The sequence below is a fragment of the Falco naumanni genome, chromosome 3 (genome assembly GCF_017639655.2).
Source record: "Falco naumanni isolate bFalNau1 chromosome 3, bFalNau1.pat, whole genome shotgun sequence".
Lineage (NCBI taxonomy): Eukaryota > Metazoa > Chordata > Aves > Falconiformes > Falconidae > Falco > Falco naumanni.
Genome location: NC_054056.1, coordinates 24,500,866 through 24,518,601, shown reverse-complemented (window position 1 = coordinate 24,518,601; position 17,736 = coordinate 24,500,866). Strand labels below are relative to the sequence as shown.

Here is a 17,736-nt window from a genome sequence, read left to right as displayed (position 1 = left end):
GCAGAATAACTTTTTAATGTCTGCGGCATGTCATGGAAAAGTATGCAGCACATAATTTACATTTTATTGTGGCTGAGGGGAAGGGTGCTGTGCTTTAAAGGGAAGTTGTCTAAGAAGTAGTTACATGCAAAGACATGCCTGTTACGGTTTACAATTGAGCTTGAATGGTGGGGGTAGATTGTAACCACTGTATCTCTTCAGAGCAGTAAGAATTTCTTTAGAGTGGAAAACCAGACAAAGTGCCTGGGCACTGACACATTTCGTCTTTCGATTTTGGAAGAAAACTGACTTGGTAGCAGCTCTTGTCTTGGGAGGTGGATAGAAGGAAGCGTTTTGTTATGACATTATCGTTTCCAAAGAGCATTTCATTTTTTTCTGAATTAGCTTGGGCTGTATGAAATTGTATTTATTTGCACAAGTAATTACTCCAGGAAAGACTTACAGCTCTTAATTAGAAGTAGTAATCTTTATAGTGCATTGGTCAAATCCTATGAATAATCAGATTGTGTTATCCACAATGTGTTGCTAAGTCACCTCGAATATTTTAGCATCTGGCATTTCCTGCAGTTGCACGAGAGAGAATATATTACATGTTAGGCAAACAGTTTGGGTAAAAAATATAACCTAGTTAAGTCTGGTGCAGAGGCATGACAGGACTATAGTACTGTACTGCTTTTTTCTGTGCCAGCGCAGCTTGCAGTATAGTGTTGTAGTTCTAGACCTTAGATCAGATTTGTTTTGGCTTCTTTTCTTGTCGTTGGACATTTTAGTCACTAAGTTTGGGGTACCTCTGTTGGCCTCATTAGTTAGTTCTCATTTTCTCTAGGGAGCGATCAAAATCAGGCCCACTGTATAACTAGATGAGTGAAAGAAGCGTTGCTGAGGTGGAGACTGCCTGCTTACAAGCATTCTCTCCGTCACTGGATGTAACAGGGGGGAGCTCACAGTAGTGACACGTGAAAGGAACGTGACCTGGCGCTGTGCAGCGAGCAGCCTCAGATAGGTTACACGGCTTAAGACAGAGCATCACATGCAAAAACCCGTTGTCTTTCTGGCTTTCGTATTTGTTTTGGGGTGAAGGTGGTGAGACCCTGCTCCGTTTTAGGCAGGCCTGGGTTATTACCATCCACAGTCTGTCAGAGGGATCAAACATCGGACGTGTTTGAACGCATCCAAAATGAGATCTCAGAAACCTTGCTTTAGTCCTGATGGCCCTACACGTGCGTTCGTGGCTTTACCAGCGTGAGGAATCATGTGGCTTCAGGGAGTAATGTTGCTGTTGTGTGTGAGCTCCCAGTGTGCTTACCCTTCTAATTCAAGCAGCATTCTTGCAGAGCCTGCTAAACATCTTGCCTGAATAAGGACATGGGGATTAGTAAGAATAAAATTAAAACAAATACATAGAGATACAGCTTTTTTTTTTTTTTTTAATCATGACTTCAGTTAATTTTTGCCTGCTCTACAAAACAGAGTTATTGTTATTTGTTCAGAGCATGCACTGCCTCCTTCCACGTAGGCAAATGACTCAATGCTTTCTTTTGAACAGTTGTGTTCAGAGGATTTTGCATGAGAGACTGGACACTTTAACAACTAAAGAGTTCTTTTTAATCTTTTCCACTGTCAAGTCTCTTGGTATCTATTAATCATATTATAATATTGGGTTGAATTTAGAGCCGCAGCCCATTTCTAAGAATTTTTTTTCTGATTTTTCCATAAGTATGCCTGTACACTACCTAATGTAACTTATTTTTTTATGTAAGACATAATTTATGTTTTATGCAGACTTTTGGCTACTGCTCTCTGTAAACGGACAACAATCTGCCCTTTTAAAATACTTTGTAGTGAACATAAAAAGAGCTAATCTGTCTCTATAATAGTGTGTCCAGTGGTGGCTTTTTGATTGCCATATCTGTGTCCTTTTATCATAACTGGTTTTGTTTCTTCCTTCTCATACTATTTATGAAGGCTTACAGTGGCTGTAGGGCTAAGAGAAGGTAGGCGATGGAGATTTTTAACATTTTAAGAGCACAAATGGAGATGTGAGCTAGGTTTAATTGGGTAGTAATTAGAAATAATTTTTTTTTCCCAATTGTTTGTGTTGTGTGTAGCTTAAAGGTAAATTAAATGAAGTGATGTGAGTGCAGACTGGTGTCTTAGGAATGAGGCTTTGTGGTCCCCTCAGCCCTACCCCATCACCTCAGCTGCGACCTTTCACGTTTTTGCTCTGCTGTTTGTTCAGCAGGTATTGAAGGTCTGGTGTCTGGCTGATTGAAGGTTTTGTAACACCGTCTAAAGTGTAAATGGAGTTGGTGGTAGTGATCTTTCTACATAAAAACACAAGGTTCACGTTCCTAATGTGCTATAAAACATGACCTTCCAACTTCTGTTTTAAAAAACGTGTATCTGCAAGTGGAACAAGGGACTTGCTGTCCCACGCACTGCGGCTTGTTGGCATTACTTCAAAGCGTGGGCTTTTGAACGTTAGTGTAAGTATTGAGAGATGGAGAACTGCTACGTGCTGAGGGCCAAAAGTGGTGAGATGACTAGATGCGATGTACAGTTGAGTGTGAGCCTCAGCATCTGTGTGCGCCTTCCTGCCCTCTCCCTTGGCGGTGTGTGTTGAGCAGGGGTGTGCCGGTGAGTTTTGCTGTGCCTCGATACCAGGGGCATGCTTTTGGGTGATGAAGGTTAGCCCTCGGTACCAGGGGTATTTCGGTTGAAGGTTAGCCCAAGTGGCAGCTTCTGCATTTGAATGTGTTGGCTGAGGGGTTTCTCACGGTGAGATGCTGTGATGGAGGCAACCCCCAAGTCTGATAATTGCTTCTTTATCTTCTGAGCAGTTACTTAATGGTGATCAACCCATTTTGTGGCTAGCTGTAAGCATGACTTAAGGATTTATTGAGTCACTTTGTGCTCTATAAAATAGAGTACAAATGTTGAAGTGTTTCTCACTCATATGGGAGCGTGGTTGTGACTGTTAGCACATTTTTGTTTGTCAGGTACCCATGCGTGAAAGCCCTTGTAGTTTTGTAAATTTAACATTTTCTGTGAGGCCAGCTACTTGAAAGAAAGTCAGGCTTTAATGGAGAAGGATAATTACAAAAAGAAAGCTTAATCCTCCTTTAACGTGCTTGGAAATTTTGTGCTAGTGAATATTTTCTCATTGGTGTGGTTCCTTTTTAGTGCCATGTGCAGTTGCTGAGTAGAGAGTGATTTTTCAAATTATTATGATGGTAAATGCATTTCTCCTCTTCCGTAGCCCCTGAGCATATCACCTGCCTGGTACTGTGCCATATTCATAGTTTTCCCCAGATAAATCTTGACAGCAAGTAGATCCGGAAGAGTTTGAAAATTTACTGTGTGCAAGAAAAAAAAAAATCTTAGTAGAAGATTATACTAGAAGAAGTTGTAAGTTTATTCTCCATGTACCACTAGTGGTTAAAAACCCGTAGCACTAATCATATGTAATGCATTTTTATTTACAGATTAGTAGGCTCTACTCTGACATATGACTAACAGGGAAGCCCCTCCCTTTAACAGTTGTATGTCATCTGCTTCAGAGAACTAATTACTTGGCAATTCCCATTTGATAATTCCCTCTTTATTTTCTGATGAGTTACTTAACAGTGATGAGCTTGTTGAGCAGAATACCGTGCTTAATCTGTGCTTCAGAAACTACAGTGCGGGCCTGGGGATATCATTGTTTCCTAAATGCTGTGTAGGCTTGCCATAGGAACATTGAAACCACTCTAAGACATGTTAACAGTTCACAGTCAACGGTAAGCTTAACGTGAGCAGTGCACAGCATTTGCCAAAAAATAAAAAAGGGTTTTAGATTACTTTTGCACTGCAAACAGAATGTTAAATAAGTAATGTCTCAAAAAAAAAACCCCAAACTAAAACCTAACATAATTTAGACATCAAGAAGCAGGAACTTGTGTCAGAGAGACCTTTTGTGTATCATTTCTCCTCTCCGCTGAAATAATCAATCGACAGGAAATTTTATTCTTCGAAAAAACCCACTGTTTCTTGTAATATATGTTTGATAGTTCAGCTGATACTGGTAATTGTTGTGTTGTTTTAATATGAGAGACTTAAGTAAATTGTCACTCTGTTTTCTCTACTGTTACCTGTCTTTTTTTATTGTTCCCCAATCCCTTTTCACATTCTTTTACTGTAGTGGCCACAGCAACCCTTGTTTCTGCCTGGGGAATGCATTACAAGTCTTGCTGCAAATGACAACATTGCAGTGTTCCTAGAGGGTACCTGAGTTCAGTGGTGCTTAGCTACAGCGTCAGGCGAGGGGATTTATGGGGTGAAGTGACATCAGCCTGCTCATGGCAGTCCTGGTAAGGTCAAAGTCTCTCCTGCAGATCAGGAGTCAGATGGGTCCTGTTCAGGCCCAGTGTCTCTGAAATTCAACCATGTGGAACCATGCTATTGAATTTGATTAAAATTTTATTATTGACTTCAGTAGAGGAAGGTTTGTGGATCCACTACCTTCACTTTGACTCGCTGGTGGCGTTATCCCACAGATGCTGGTATCTGAAGACTTGTATTTTAGCTTAGCCAGTGCTATAAGCTAAAAACTGGGCTATTTTTTCTTTTGCTTGAATAAGAAGTGTAGTATTTTGTGTATTAGCTCACATGACATTGCATCATCGAGCTTGCTGATTTATTAGATATTCACAATGATATCTCTTGGCCAGTACTGGAAGCTGTGTCACAAGCTTGTTTTATCAATGAGAAAAATGCATTTGCACATAGTTACATGTGTTTTTTGTAAAATTAATCAAAGGAACAGTAATTTTATGAAACATAGAATTCAGAACAGATTAATCTACTTTAATTGTGTTCATGAAGTACACCAGCTATAAAATCTTCTGAAAGGAATATTAATCAAGTTGATCAAAGGTGGCTTGAAGTACAGAATTCAAATACAAACACAATTACTTTCTATCTGTCTGTATGTTTGCTGTAGCTTGGGTGATTATTTGTAAATTTTTAAAATAGAAAAATAGGTTCCATTTTGCTTTTTGGATCCCCCCCCCCCCCGACAGAATGTGTCACATTTTAAAAGCAAAGATACAAGAGGGTAAAACAGATAAAATTTTGCATTTTATAAAATGCAGTAACTAGGGAGCATAATAAGCTGTTAAAACCCAACAGAAGGTCACTGAATCATTTTCTCAATTTTTTAGAATCTACTTTTCTATCCCATGTGATTTTTTTAATGACTCAAGGTATCTCAGGTAGTGCTGTATAGGCATTGCTGAAAACAGAAATCATCCGTCAGAATCAGAAAAGAAACGCAACTGTGAGCAGAATGCCCCACCTGTGATCTGAAAAGTTCACTTACACGCCCTGGGGTTGTCCCTTGACAGATCCTTCTTACAAACCATTACAGCTGTCGTGGAGGGTCCTGCATCCCACGCCGCAGTGTCATACTCCTTTTAGAGAGGCACCCAGAGTTACTTAGATGGTAATTTGGGCTGGTCTTCACCTGCTCAGAGGTGGCCTGTCCAAACCACGCTCTGTTCACCTTGCTCTTCAGGCTTAGCGGCATTTCCCAAAGACTGAGACTCTATGCAGGCAGCATTGCCTATGATTTCCAAAGAAATGGTACCTAAGGACTACAGATTTGGTCCAGGCTATTTTCTTCCCTCAGCAAGGGGAAGCAGTGTTGGTTGTCATTAAGATTGAACTTTTCAATAGTGTTTGGGCCCTGACACACCGATACTGATATTTCTATCAATAGTTATGCAAGTAAAGCACTCCTATATGAATATCATGAACAAATCTTTCAGTTAAGGCAAGATTTTAGTTATACTAATGTCTTAAGATTTAAGCATCTGGTTTAAAACAAACTCAACTCATTTACAGTGGAGGTTTCTCTGTTGACAACTGCTGTGTCTCCCTGACACCCGAATGAAACGGTACCTTGCCCCCTAGTTTACTACAAATGAGAGAACAATATAGCCTAGATTTTGTATTTCTTTTCTCTGGATTCTCTTTTCCCTTTTTTCCCACCAGCTACCCTGGGCCGTGTTAGCATGATTCCTCTGTGAGCAGTGCTTGCTGATGGAATAACCAAAGATGAACTGGTGGATCTGCACAAACACTTTGACTTTGCATTTCCCAGTTTGCAGAACTGAGATGCTGCTTCACTTCTTCGCTTAGGTCTTGTCTCTCTCCTCGTTGAATCAGGGATGAGTTTCAGGTTTCCTGCTCAGTCTTGCTAAACTTTTTTGGATCTCTGCTGTGATCTGGCCTGATATTCTTGTTGTTAAGGACACAGTCTTGGAAATTACTTGTGATACCCTTTGATTAAGTTGTGGGGAGGTAAGTGACATGGCAGTGCCGTCTCTGTAACGCATCTGTGTTCTATTTTACAGGGAAAGAGTGTGATGGTGGATCTTGTGGACCAATAATCTATAGTTTAAAATTGCACTGTGTGTTTGTTTGTCTAGCGCACAAATATGTTATGTAGTGTCTTAAGATATATGTGATGCTACAATACTGTAAGGACTGAAGGAGGAGTAAAGTCCGTATTGTGTTCCATATTTGCACAGGCTGACAATAACTCCATCCTGGTGCCTAGTCTTCAGCTGTGAGAATGATACAAACCAGCATGGGTACATCCTACCATTTGTTGGTCACCGCCAGTTTATTTTGATTGCTGCTCAGCAGCAGTTTCAAGGGGAGTACAGTGTGTAGTGACTGAGTGAATTAATTCCTGAGTGGAATTATGACATTTGTTACATGACACTGCTATCCAGATGTTGTTATCTGTTAAGAGTACAGCCAGAAAGGGCCCTAAGGAAAATTGAGGTGGGTAGAAGGTTTATAGTAAGCATCTGAAACACATTAAACAGCAGTAGTCAAGTACGCCCCTGTTACCTAAGGAATCACTTGTTGAATGTCACGTTGGCTGTGTGGAATGGAAGAAATGCAAACTAAGACACGCTTCTGCTGCGTGTGTAGCTCTGCGATGAGTTGCGTTCATCTGAGCTGTCAGCTGGCTGGCTGCGGTGTTTGGTGCTGTTTATACAGCTCAGCCAGAGTGTCTCTATGAAACCAGTAGTGCTGTGCACCCTCTGCTGCAGCAACCAGGGTTTTTATGCTTCTTATCTTGTTTAACGTGAGCTGTGCGTGTTCTGCATCGCGCCGAGGCGCTCAGCCAAAGGCTGTGGTGGAATAAGGGGTCAGGTCCCCATCTGTTACTTACTTGGATGGTTTAAATGGAACCACATGGATGTCAATGCGATGTGACAATACATGGGATCTGGCCTAGGGTCTCTGGGGTGTGTCGGGGCCCTCCCGACTCAGAGCTGTTGCTGACAGGTCAGCATTGCTGATCAGACACTGGTTGCTTGATAGATACGGCAGCTGAGCATTCACTTCTCTTTTCCTCCAAGGGAAAAGGGAATGAAAACCGTTCCTCAGTCAGGGATCACTGGTTGTCTTTCCTTCCCGTGCTTCAGGTGGGTGTGTTAGTGAATTAGACAAATCTTGCTTTATATAGCTTAGACAGTGTTTTGTCCTTTCCATCCTTCTGTCCTGTTTTAACCTTTTCTAGACTTTATTCATTTATCGCTGGCCAATTAACTTTCCTCCTGACCCCCTTCTCTACCGAGATTCTCCCCTGCTCAGCAGTTCTCCCTGGTTGTGTGTCTGACCTACTTGTACAGCTCCCTTGCCAGGTTACCTGCACGATGCTTCATTGTATGTTGGCCCTTTCTTTGGCTTGATTTTTTGTGTGTTTCTGTGTGTCTAAAATCCATTTCTGCTCAGAGGATTTCAATACCTCAGTAATTTTCTGCAGAACTGCAAATTTGAATGTTGTTTCATCTACCTCTTTTCCTTCCCTGTTAGTCATAGCTGGACTCTGAGCTTTGCAACCCCGATGATCTGCCTGGACAAGCCTTTCACTCCATACAGCCTTCCCCTTCTCCTCATGGGAAAAACCCCTTTATTTCTTCTCTGAAGCTTGACTGTTGGGTGCCCATTTCCCTGGCTGAACATTGGATTTTCAGTCCCACGTGCCCCTGCCCGTCTTCCCTGGCTTCCAGCTGCAGTGACTTTTGACCTGGCCTCTCGCTTTTCAGGCTTGTCAGCTGGTCTCTTAACAAATCAGTTGCATATATTTGTTTGTATAATTTTATATGCTGGCATTGTACAAAAAATAAAAATAAAAATCATTCAGTTGTTTTCTCTATAACTGAGCATGAGGCAGGAGCCACCCCCTTTGGGTCATTTGTTCATAAAATAATGGGGTCACTGTTACTTTAGTATCATATCGTATGGTCTGCTAACCAAAGGATTCTTCTGCTGTGTTAATAGAAGCACTTCAAATTGTTAACTTTGGTAAGCTTTAAAAATATAATAAAATTTTACATGTTGTACTGGTGGGACAAAAGTAACAGCTTGGGTAGTTTTTCTTGGGCTTCAAGTCATTCTCATACCATGACTGTGCTCCAGTGGCAAAGTTCTGTAGTAACAGGTTGCAAAACTTTCAAGATAAAATGTAAGCTAAACCAAAAAAGAATGTTTGAAAAGCACTTCATTCAGAAAAAGAAAAGAAATTGAACATGGTATGCATTTTGAGTGAGGCTCTTCAGTGAGGGAAGAATTCCTGGACTGCTATGGAGAAGCACAGGAATGAAGTACCCACTGAATGAGTGAAGTTCACAGAAGGTATGAAGTGAAAAAATGTGAGGGGTTGTTGTTGTTGTGCAACACTGGTTTTGCCAAGAACTGATTATTGGAAAGGTATTGTGGTTATAGCAGATTTTAAAAAAATAATAAGTATTTTGGTTGATAATTTTGTAGATGGTATGTTTTCTCAAAAAACTAGAAACAGAAAACTGTCAAAAATAATCCTTTTATCTGAAAATTGGTACGCTGCCTTCTTACAAGTAACAGCAAAAAAGATACGAGCTAAAGGATGTGAAAGGAAAATACATGTTTTCCAAATGGAATTTACTCAGTGTACTTAACAATAGCTTGAGCATAGTTAGTTCCACTTTTCCTGTACATAGCTAACAGTTTCCCAAGGTGAGTGAAGCACCTGATGATACCCCAACCCCATGCTTACAAGATTACAAAAGTCAGTTCAGGGAGCTCGGGAGGTATGAGTTACTACTTTTAAAATCCTCCATTAAAAGTGAGACTAGACTCCGTATTGATGGAGTCCTTTTAAAGGCAGTGCCCTTTTAATCAGCAAACAGGTCCTCTGTGCATCAAATAATTAAAAATAGAGCAAAGTTTCTGAACAAGGCGTCTGGCAGAAGCGTCTGTACTTCCATCTGTGCGTGATTAGCAGAATGTTTCATGATATTTAAATAGCACCAGCTTTGCTCTCTTTTTTATTATTTGTTGTGCTGAAGACCTGTTTGCTTGTTAAGTGGTCTTTTTTGAATAGTTACTGGCAAGGAATCAGGAAAGTGTATGAAGACATCTTGTACACACTGCAAATGCCAAATTGTCCCTTTTTTTTCGAAGAGACACTGCCCTTACTATTTTGTTGAGAGGAGTGTTACCACATCCTTCATTTGGTTTTTAAAATTTCTTACGGACCAGTTCGTTTCAGAGGGAGTTGGGCATGTACCGTGGTCACTGCCTATGGACTACAGTTTCACTGATAGGGTTGTTATTTTTATAACGGCGGAGCTCGCAGGCATGTTGCAGCGCGAGTACGCACCAGGGTGTATTTGCAGAGTACGTGTGGCGGTTCAGATCTGCAGCTTCTGCTGGCGGTGCTGGGAGCCACGCATCTAATCTGCTGTGCACATTGCTCTGCAGCCTTACCCTTTCAGCAGGGACGTAATCAGCCAGGCAACAGCTTTCCAAGTGGTTTGGAGGCCTGGAGCCGGGACTCCTCCTTGCTGGCAGCCATTCAGCATCGGATTGTGCACTCTTGGTCTCTGGCTAGCAACACAGCGCTTCGCAGTTGTAGCCACTGATTTCCCTACGTACTAGTGGAGTTTTCGTGTGTGTGTCTTTTACAGAGACCTGTGTGAGTAGGTGCGCGGTGGAAAGCTGCGAGGTGCATGGCTGTGGCTGGCGGAGGGCAGTTTCGTTACGTGCAAGTGCCCACTTGTTCGCAGCCAGCACTCCGATGGGTTCAGAGGTCCTTTGTGGAGAGCCAGTATTCAGTCTTTGGGCAATTTGTGTTCTTGGATGGGCATGGAAAATAAGAGCTTTTGTGGCGTGTATAAGCGGGGTTTACTCTCTAGCTGGGCTTTTTATTGCTGGTTTGTTTTGGTTTTTTTCTTGTGGTGTTTGAGAAAGGGTATGGTGTGTGATGTGTGAATGCTGGCACGGGTCATCTCTTAACTTCAGTTCAGGACTTCAAAAGAAATTGTGGTTACTGCTGAGGGGAAAGCTGTTCACCTGTCAACAGAAGCGTAGAAACTGTGTGTGTTTGTACCTCAGACAAAACACTGAGAAGCTTTGGCCTTGGGGAGGTAGCCTGCTACGAGTCTCCACGCAGGGTTCACCTCACCTAGCTAGTGCCACGTTACTGCTGTCTGCCGTGCTGTTTCTGGCACAGCTTTGCAGAGCAGCGTGCTCTGAGGTCTCAGAGCAAGTTCTCCTCAGCAGGGTTAGATCTGACGTGGGCAAGCGGTTGAAAATTTGGGGGAGCAGCAGTGGGACCATTTTGCAAATGCCTACGCGTGGGGTGGTTTGGTTCCCAGGCACCCAGGGAGGCTGGGGGATGCATGGATAGGTGTGGAGGAGTTCTGGGAAGGGCAAGAGAGGGAATAGTCCTATTTTACTGTAAAAGCTCCGGGCAACACGTATGCCCATTCCTTCAGCTAGACCTCTCTCAACTAGCACATGAAGCAGTTCCACTCACATTTTACCCACTTTACTCCTGAAAACGTAATATTGGTCCTCTTAACAAGTGGTGTCTGCAGAAAGAAGGAGAATCGCTTCTAGAGCTGATTCGTGATCAGTGCAGTTTAGTGGGCCTAATAAGCCTTCCTGCTCCTGGAGCGATGCTAGAAGGAAGACTTCGGCTCATTTTAGAAAGATGTATAAAGTTGTGTTGGTAGGTGGGTCAGACTAAGCCAAGTTTTGTGTTTTGCTCCTAAAACTTGTTCTCAGAATATACCATAACGTTTTTTTTGGAACAAATTCAGCTTATGTTGTGAATGTGAATTAATTAACAGTAGTATGAATTGCATGTTGTCCAATGGAATTTTTTTCCCCTGTGTCTTCTGTCATGCTCAAGGTACTTCAAACACGTTAAAATAATGAGTTCGGCTGTAATGGTGCCGTGGCTCTGTAGACAAACATAGCCATCTTCCTGGGTACAACAGGAGATCAAATTCAAGGACAGTTTTGCTGATCAGAGTGGAAAGAATACTGGTGGTGATGTTAGTATTACCCCTGCTATTTTTTAAAAAGCATCTGTGACAGGCTCCTTATTTTGGCAGACTGGGTTTTGCTGTTTATTACTTCATTTGTAACTCTCTATGCGGTGTAAACAGAATGATGAAGAATTGCAGGGCATATTATTCATAAGCTGTTGTTTAAACCTCATTGTTGGATTTCTAGCCCTGATTATTTCACATCATGACAAACTGCATGAAAAAGCTGATAGCCCTTGATTTCCTGAAACAAAACCAAAGCTTCCTTTTATGACCCTGCAAAAGCACATTGTAGCAAAGCAGGTAAACCAGATTTCAGCCTAAGATGGTAGCATCCTGTTGATTTATGTGAAAAATCAGGGTTCCATTAGTTGTCTGCAGGTCTCTGGAGAGCCTCAACCGCTCAGAAACAATTCCTTTCAGCTGGCTGGAGAGAAGTGTGGAGAGCATCCAACATTCAGACATCCCCAAGTACAAGGATTATACTGGAAATGTTGATGACCAGTCAGTATAGAGATATTAGCAAGTATTTATGTAACTCAGAGTTGTTGACTACTGTAGACATGTTGTTTTAGGCCCTGTTCCCACTGGCGTTCCTCCTGTCGACTTTTGGAGGGTTGGGATCAGACCCCTTTCACTCAGATTTGGACTGGAGTTGATTAAAACTGAAAGAAACACGCACATTCTTGAAATCAGCTCCAGTTTCAGAGGAGAGAACAGTGGAAATAACTGACCTGTACAATGATACTGAAGTATTTTATTGCATGGTCAAGCCATACACTGAAAATAAAGCTTTTCTTGAGTTATTTGGGCTATTTCATTTTGTTCTGTAGCTTGTAGTGTTGTCTGTTAATGGAAGGTTCAGTGCGGTTTTTGTGCATTCCTTATAAAGCTGTTCTTTGACAAAGAGGAAAATGTATCTATCTAATTAACGCGCACCTTCCTGTATGTGGCAATAGGCATTCATTACTATCAGTTTGTACTATTGTGTGAAAGCTTCTCCAAAACTTTGGCAGCTTGGTAGGAAGGAGTGGCAGTTAAGTGCATTTTCAACTCTGCAGCTCTAATGTATGTTGCTTTTAAAGACACCTACATATTGTAATAAAAATACCCCTTATAGCCAAAGATATGTAACCACAGTCTAGATAATTACAAAAGAAAGAGACTCAACTAAGTACTGAAACAGGAAAAAAACCCAAAAAACAAAAAAGAAAGATCCTTTTTTTTTTAAGAGCAGTAGAAATGATAAAGGAAAGAATTACTAGTCCATAAGTACTAAAAAAATAAAAAGCTCAGTGGTTCACTGTATGTTAAAGTTGCTATCAGTTAGGGAATAGGTGTGGTACAAAAGTCTGAAATACCAAATACTATAAATTCAATTGATATGCAGGGCTCACTTGCGCTCCAGAAAAAAGAATAAATGTGTAGCTTTGCTAAAAACAACAAAAGCCAATTTGGGGAAATGTATGAATACTGCTAGAAAAGCTGAACAATACATCTCCATGTAAAACTGCATGTGACTGGTGTAAATGCTGCTCTGTCACAGCTAGAGCTGCTGAAATTGTAAGCAGGTAGCAAAAATTTACTGTTTAGTATTTCATGGATAATAATTGTTCTGAATGCTTTAAATAGCACAGGAAATGTAGTGTCACAAACTTGACATTTGAATATTAATACTGATACTGAAACAGTCTCATCACAAAGAATGTCAAGACGGTAGGACGAAGGACAGCGTTTTGATCAGACAAAGACAGAAAAGTTTTAAAGCCGTTTAGATAGGTTGAAAAAATGCCTTCTGAAAACTGGGGCAAAATTACCTTTCAGGATCGGACATTTAATATCTAGTTTGGGCAATATCCCTATACAGGTAAAGCTGGAAGCAAAGAGATATTTTTCTGTCATTTCTCTTCCCTCCTCCTCCTCCATTTTCTATTTGATGAAGACTGTCTCAAAAAGGTTAATAGTCCAGGCCTGCAGGGTGTTTTGGATTCACTTGTACAAATGTGAGGGGGGGGGGGTGTTCAAGAAAAGATGCGTGGACATGTATAGTCTTTACTGTCCATTTTTAAACTTGCTTGAGATGTATTGTAAGTGATCTTCTGTAACATCAAGATTTGGTTATGAGTTACTTTAATAAAGAGAGACCTTTCTTTTCTAAGCATAAAGTAGGGCTGACACTTTTTTTTTTTTTAAACAAGCAAGCTTGCTCTGCCCACGTCTGGTGCTGATGGGTGTGTGTACAATCCCTTACTGTAAATTCTTTATGGCTTGCCTGGTTCTTACAAAAACATGTGGTGAGATCAGGAGAATACAGCACTTCACATACAAATACTCAGTAAGTTGCAGCCTACCTACATGATGGAGCACGAGGACCGTCACCTTTTTGCATGCACAGTGTAACACACTTCCCCCAAAGAAGGTGCAAAATAAAGATGGAGACTGGTGAAAATCACTGATGATACCTTGCAAACAGAAGAGGCCAGCCAAAGCCAAGCCCACATGAGGAACAGGAATATTTCTGTTCTAGGGCGGTGGTGTGGTGGATGGTACCCCACTGCTGGTAAATCTGATAGCTTTTGGCATTTCTTTTGTTATGTAGATGATTTGCTAAGTCACTTAACTGGTGGTAGTGCTGATAGGTACACTGCTTTCCAAAATTCCTTATCGCAGAGTATGTAGAGCATGTTTCTGGCTTTGTACTGCTGGCATAGGTTGTGCCACTTTGGTTCTAGCTGTTTAGCTATGTGCAAGCTAGTTAAAGGGATTTTCTTTTTTTGGGACAGGAAGGAAAAGTTTGTCAGCCTCCTTTCTGAAAGTCTTTTTGTAGTTGTGACTTCTTTTTCCCTTCAGAAACGTATCTTGCACTTTCAGACTCTTATTTTCAGATGTCTTTAATGGTATTATCTTTACAATGAAAATGCAATTTTAGAATACTTTTGCACTGTATAATACTCCTCTCTGCACAAACTGCTTACCAGGCAAATTAAAAAGGTAGGTATGTATTTAAAAACCAACCAACCAAAACCAAAATACAGTTTACCTTCTGAAATATTTATACACTCACAATTGTAGGTGCTGCAGCGTATTTATGACGAAGTGGCACCATTCTGCTCTGCCAAGTGTATGCAGCTCCCTTTAGCTGTGCGTTACGCGCTGTAAGCAGGAGGAGGAACCGGGCAGGTCACTAGAACCCTTGCTGTGCCTTTGTGTGTCAGTGGCAGTAATATACGCAGAAGCAACCCCGCTGATTGCAGGGGGGATGTTGGGGAATCCAGGATCCCTGACAGTCATCAGCATTCCTGTCCAAAGGATGAAACAGCAGCGTTTTTATTAAGGAATGCAGATCCCCTGCTGCTGCTGTGTATATACAAATGGGATGGGCTCCTGACCCCCAGGTGATGCCAGTGGCATTTTAACCTATCCAAGTTGTGGAATCCGTTAGGAATAATCTTATTTTCACTAGGGAGACCTGGACAAGATAGTAACACATAGAGATCTTACTCTCCAGGGCTGTGCAGTTTGTAAGGCAGTTCGCAGCACGTACAGAGTGGATGGGAAATGTTGTACTGGAAGCATTCCAGTTTGTTATTATTTTGAAGTCATTTTGCCCAGTCACAAATGCTGATGATTGTTTAGGGAACCTCTAGATCTACAAGAGTGGAAGGTGAATCTCCCACACATTAGGGTAGGTTGTAACTAGCAAATGACGTTTTATTTTGTGGCCAGCTATTCAGCCCACTATCCAGACCTCTGTTCTAAATAAAACCCAAGAAAACAAAATACTCAGGAGACTCTGGCCTCTTACGAGGGTTGCTGTTGCAGACGATTATATAGATCTGTTTTACTGCCTGTTCCTAACACCAAGATTTAGAAAAACATCTTGATTTTGGACTGCCCAGAAACACAGCCTGAACTAGGATAATCATACTGAAACAAATTACTTTCTTTCCATCCAATATTTCTTCAGCTGTTTCCCAAAGTATCAGCTACATCAACTGCCAGCGGTAGGATAACAGGTTAAATGAATCTTTCTTTTTTTTTGTTTATTTTATTTTTTAAAAACCCCTAGTATAGCTACTTTTAGAGACACAAAAGTAAGTTGTTAAGATAACATTAATATTGTGATTTAGTGCCTGAACCTGCCCCCTTGATGTCAGTGCAAATTAATGGAATTAGGATCAGACCTTCAAAGAATAATAATAATAAAAAAAAACCTCTAAACCCCAACAGTAGTGTCTTAGAGCTGTCCAAGTTAAAAATATGAATGAAAAATTGTGACATATGCCTAATCCTCAGCTAATTTTCATGGTGAATGGAATAATCTTCCATGGAGCTGTGAGTGGCCAATGTGTTATTGTACATCGGGGCCCTATTAATCCATAGATTATTGACAGAGCATATGGTAACTGCTCCAAAGCATGCCATATACAGCATGCTTTTATCTTGGTATTATTGTTTAAAAATACATTCTAATATGTTGCTGGGGATATATGTAGTCTTGGGAAAACTGTTTGCACTGTGACATTTGCTAGCAATATGGTATGTGGCCAGGATGTACACTAGATATTCAAATTATGTATGCTGCAGAAATTGCAGAATTTGTGAATTTGTATTTAAAATACTTGCCATTTCTGGAAATACCCTGAGGTGTAACTGTCCACAACTTCCCTCTACTAAATAATTTTTAAATATTTGCTTTCAAAGCTGACTCATTAGCTAGCTGGGGAGCGAGTTACCCAGCTAGTGATTTTAAAACCTTACAGTCAGGACTGTGACCCAGAAAGGTTTTTTTAGTGTTACTACTGTCCTGTTCATGAATACCTGTGCAGTACTGAAGCCTGTTAGTCAAATGTCCAGCCTCTCTGAGTGCAGTTTATTACACGTAATGCCTTTTAGAAAAATTGAGAGACAGCTAGGAAGAGGTGCATGCAAGACCAGAGGCCCTGATGTAGTTTTAATCTGGAGATGTTTCACCTGGCATCACTTGGCCAAGGAGGAATAAGTTGCTCATGCCTCTGGTCACGCTACCTAATTACACTGGTGATTGTAATTTGTAACCCCTTGGGAGTAGGTATTAAAGCCTGGCAGAATAGGCTGACATCTGGCCTTCCTGGGGGGATATTTCAAGATGGGGGGGTGGGTTATGGCAGTGTTAGGGGTCTTTCACCTGAAACTATGAAAGCTGGAGCCTTGCTTGCCTGCGTGCCTTTGAGGGACGGGGAACTGCCTGGGGGAAGACCACCAGATTCTCATTTTTCCCGCCTGCCCCTGCCCACCCTTTGCTGTTGCATTTCGGTGAGACTGATACACGTATATTTGTGGGATTTTTGTGTGATAAAGAGCACTAAATGCATTATACCTGTATCTTACTCTTGTAGGTATCCCACTAAGTTCAGCAATAAATCATGCATCCTCAACCTTCTAGGCAAGTCCACTGCACTTTGGGCACTCGACTTTCCCAGGGGCTGCAGGCAGGGGTGTCTCCTGCCCTCCCCACCCTCCAGTGAGCTGCACCTTAGGGAGATGCTGGTGGCAAGGCCACTGAGCCTTTCCTGAAGCTCCTGGGATCAGGGACAGGAACCCTACCACCCGCATGTCCCCAAGTGCCTGTGGGTGCACGCTGGAGGCTGGCTGCTTCCCCAGCCCCGGGTGCCTTTCTGAGCCCCAGGCCGGCCGCGGTGCCCGGAGCAGTGGTGGGTGGGTGGGCATGCAGCGAGGTGCGCCCTGCTCCTGGGACCCCGCTGCGCTCTGTGCTCCCACGGTGCCGCGGCTGCTCCCCAAAGGGGTTGTTCTGCTGCTCTGTGCTGCATCTCATGCTGCATCTCGAGAGCGTGCTCTTGTGGGTGCCTGATGCCGGTGGTGCAGCTGGGGTGTGGGTTAGAAAGAGGGATGAGGCATGTGGGGGCTGCTTGTCAGCCTGCACAGTCTGCACGGTTTCAGGATCCCCCCAAAATACTAAGGCAATTAATTGCTGAGCCTGGAGTTTGTTTAAATACAACTCTGGTATTGCGTAATGTCTATAACCCAGATTTTTCTGTCCTTTAAGAACGTGGCTCCTTTGGGGTAGCTGGATACCACATGGTATCACAGGCACAACAGTGTTGCATGGCACCTGCGTAACTGCGGGGGAAGTATGCGCTGTTGTAGTCACCGCTGGAGGCTGCGCGCTGCAGAGTGTTGTTGGTTACATTGGTTAATTGGTTTGCAATGTAACGGTGGTTTTTAGTTTGTACTCGGTGGTGGCAATAGTGACCAGTGACTGTGGTGTGTGAGCTGAGCCTGCTCTGAGGAGCAGTGACTCGGGAAGGCAAGCTGGCTGTCAGCTGGCGCCGGGTGCTCCGTGGAGGGCTCCTCTTTC

General features: G+C 42.2%; 1 protein-coding gene across 6 annotated transcripts in view; it reads left to right on the top strand.

Moving 5' to 3' along the window:
- The window catches only part of ATXN1 (ataxin 1), a 218,803-nt gene that overhangs the window by 7,585 nt on the left and 193,482 nt on the right, over positions 1-17,736 (top strand). The gene's annotated exons all lie outside the window — the stretch shown is intronic.